This window comes from Cebus imitator, unplaced genomic scaffold (assembly GCF_001604975.1).
Source record: "Cebus imitator isolate Cc_AM_T3 unplaced genomic scaffold, Cebus_imitator-1.0 Scaffold83, whole genome shotgun sequence".
Taxonomy (NCBI): domain Eukaryota; kingdom Metazoa; phylum Chordata; class Mammalia; order Primates; family Cebidae; genus Cebus; species Cebus imitator.
Genome location: NW_016107398.1, coordinates 760,611 through 764,590, shown reverse-complemented (window position 1 = coordinate 764,590; position 3,980 = coordinate 760,611).

Here is a 3,980-nt window from a genome sequence, read left to right as displayed (position 1 = left end):
TGTCAGTTTGCTGAGAATGATGGTTTCTAGGTTCATCCATGTGTCTACAAAGGACATGAACTCATCGTTTTTTATGGATGCATAATATTCCATGGTGTATATGTGCCATATTTTCCTTGTCCAGTCTATCATCCATGGGCATTTGGGTTGGTTCCAGGTCTTTGCTATCGTAAACAACACCGCAATGAACATACGTGTGCATGTGTCTTTATGATAGAGCAATTTATAATCCTTTGGGTATATACCCAGTAATGCGATTGCTGGGTCAAATGGGATTTCTATTTCTAGATCCTTGAGGAATTGCCACACTGTCTTCCATAATGGTTGAACTAATTTACCCTCCCACCAACAGTGTAAAAGTGTCCCTTTTTCTCCACGTCCTCTTCAGCATCTGTTGTCTGCGGATTTTTTAATGATCACCATTCTAACTGGCATGAGATGGTATCTCAATGTAGTTTTGATTTGCATTTCCCTAATGACCAACAATAATGAACATTTTTTCATATGTTTGTTGGCCACATATTTGTCTTTTGAAAAGTGTCTGTTCATATCCTTCACCCACTTTTGAATGGGTTTGTTTGTTTTTTCCTGTAAATCTGCTTTCGTTCTTTGTAGATTCTGGATAGTAGACCTTTGTCTGATGGGTAGATTGCAAAAATTTTTTCCCATTCTGTTGGTTGCCAGTCTACTTTAATAATTGTTTCTTTTGCTGTGCAGAAGCTCTTAAGTTTAATTAGGTCCCATTTGTCTATTTTGTCTTTTGTTGCCATTGCTTTTGGTGTTTTAGTCATGAAGTCCTTGCCTGTGCCTATGTCCTGAATGGTTTTGCCTAGGTTTTCTTCTAGGGTTTTTATGGTGTTAGGTCTTATGTTTAAATCTTTAATCCATCTGGAGTTAATTTTTGTATAAGGTGTAAGGAAGGGGTCCAGTTTCAGCTTCCTGCATATGGCTAGCCAGTTTCCCAACACCATTTATTAAACAGGGAATCCTTTTCCCATTGCTTGTTTTTGTCCGGTTTGTCAAAGATCAGATGGTTATAGATGTATGGTGTTGTTTCCAAAGCCTCTGTTCTGTTCCATTAGTCTATATCTCTGTTTTGGTACCAGTACCATGCTGTTTTGATTACTATAGCCTTGCAGTATAGTTTGAAGTCAGGTAGCGTGATGCCTCCTGCTTTGTTCTTTTTGCTTAGGATTGTCTTGGCTATACTGGCTCTCTTTTGGTTCCATATTAAGTTTAAAGTGGTTTTTCCAGTTCTGTAAAGAAGGTCAATGGTAGCTTGATGGGATAGCATTGAATCTATAAATTACTTTGGGCAGTATGGCCATTTTCACAATATTGATTCTTCCTAACCATGAGCCTGGAATGTTTTTCCATCTGTTTGTGTCCTCTCTTATTTCCTTGAGCAGTGGTTTGTAGTTCTCCTTGAAGAGAACTTTTACCTCCTTTGTTAATTGTATTCCTAGGTATTTTATTCTCTTTGTAGCAATTGTAAATGGGAGTTTGCTCATGATTTGGCTCTCTGTTTGTCTGTTACTGGTGTATAGGAATGCTTGTGATTTCTGCACATTGATTTTGTATCCTGAGACTTTGCTGAAGTTGCTTATCAGCTTAAGGAGATTTTGGGCTGAGGTGATGGGGTCTTCTAAATATATGATCATGTTGTCAGCAAAAAGGGACAATTTGACTTCTTCTTTTCCTAATTGAATGCCCTTTATTTCTTTTTCTTGCCTAACTGCTCTGGCTAGAACTTCCAAAGCTATATTGAATAGGAGTGGTGAGAGAGAGCATCCTTGTCTAGTGCCAGTTTTCAAATGGAATGCTTCTAATTTTTGCCCATTCAGTATGATATTAGCTGTGGGTTTGTCATAAATAGCTTTTATTGTTTTGAGATACGTTCCATGGATACCTAGTTTATTGAGAGTTTTTAGCATAAAGGGCTGTTGAATTTTGTCAAAGGCCTTCTCTGCATCTATTGAGATAATCATGTAGTTTTTGTCTTTTGTTCTGTTTATGTGGTGAATTACGTTTATAGATTTGCGTATGTTGAACCAGCCTTGTATCCCCAGGATGCAGCCTACTTGATCATGATGGATAAACTTTTTGATGTGCTGTTGCAATTGATTTGCCAGTATTTTATTGAAGATTTTTGCATCTATGTTCATCATGGATATTGGCCTGTAGTTTTCTTTTTTAGTTGTGTCTCTGCCAGATTTTGGCATCAGGATGATGTTGGTCTCATAGAAAGAGTTAGGGAGGGTTCCTTCTTTTTGTATTGCTTGGAATAATTTCAACAGGAATGGTACCACCTCTTCTTTGTATGTCTGGTAGAATTCAGCTGTGAACCCATCTGGACCTGGGCTGTTTTTGGTCGGTAGGCTATTAATTGCTGCCTCAACTTCAGACCTTGTTATTGGTCTATTCAGGGTTTCAACTTCTCCTTGGCTTAGACTTGGGAGTGTGTGAGTTTCCAGGAATTTATCCATTTCTTCCAGATTTACTGGTTTATGTGCATAGAGTTGTTTGCAGTAATTGCTGATGATAGTTTGTATTTCCGAGGAATTGGTGGTGATCTCCACTTTATTGTTTTTTTATTGTATCTATTTGATTCTTCTCTCTTTTCTTTTTTATTAGTCTAGCTAGTGGTCTGTCTATTTTGTTGATTTTTTCAAAAAACCAGCTCCTGGATTTATTGATTTTTTGAAGGGTTTTTTATGTATCTCCTTCAGTTCTGCTCTGATCTTAGTTATTTCTTGTCTTCTGCTTGCTTTTGAGTTTTTTTGATCTTGCTCCTCCAGCTCTTTCAATTTTGATGATAGTGTGTTGATTTTAGATCTTTCCTTGTTTCTTACATGGGCATTTATTGCTATAAATTTCCCTCTATATACTGCCTTAAATGTGTCCCATACGATCTGGTATGTTGCATCTTCATTCTCGTTGGTTTCAAAGAACATTTTTATTTCTACCTTCATTTCATTGTTTTTCCATTGGTCATTCAGGAGCAAATTGCTCAGTTTCCATGTGATTGTGCAGTTTTGAGTGCTTTCCTTAATCCTGAGTTCTAATTTGAATGCGCTGTGTTCTGAGAGAGTGTTTGTTATGATTTCCATTCTTTTGCATTTGCTAAGAAGTGATTTACTTCTAATTATGTGGTCAGTTTTGGAGTAAGTGCAATGTGGTGCTGAGAAGAATGTGTATTCTGTGGATTTGGGGTGGAGTGTCCTGTAAATGTCTGTTAGGTTCACTTGGTCCAGATCTGCATTCAAGTCTTGGATATCCTTGTTGACTTTCTGTCTCATTGATCTGTCCAATATTGTCAATGGAGTGTTAAAGTCTCCCACTATTACTGTGCAGGAGTCTAAGTCTCTTTGTAGGTCTTTAAGAACTTGCTTTATGTATCTGGGTGCTCCTGCATTGGGTGCATAAATAGGATAGTTAGCTCTTCATGTTGCATTGATCCTTTTAACATTATATAATGCCCTTCTTTGTCTCTTTTGATCTTTGTTGGTTTAAAGTCCATTTTATCACAAACTAGGATTGCTACCCCTGCTTTTTTTTGCTCTCCATTTGCTTGGTAAATCTTCTTCTTGAGGAATATCTTTTTGGTGTTCTCTGTATTTCCTGGATTCGAATGTTGGCCTGCCTTGTTAGGTTGGGAAAGTTCTCTTGGATAATATATTGAAGAGTGTTTTCCAGCTTGGATTCTTTCTCCCCATCACATGCAGGCACACTGATCAAGCATAGATTTGTTTTTTTCACATAATCTCATAGTTCTTGGAGGCTTTGTTCATTTCTTTTCACTTTTTTTCCTCTAATCTTGCCTTCTTGTTTTATTTCATTGATTTAATCTTCTATCTCTGATATCCTTTCTTCTGCTTGATCGATTTGGCTGTTGAAACTTGTGTATGCCTCTTGAAGTTCTCATGGTGTGTTCTTCATCCCATCAAGTCGTTTATGTTCTTCTCTAAGCTGGTTATTCC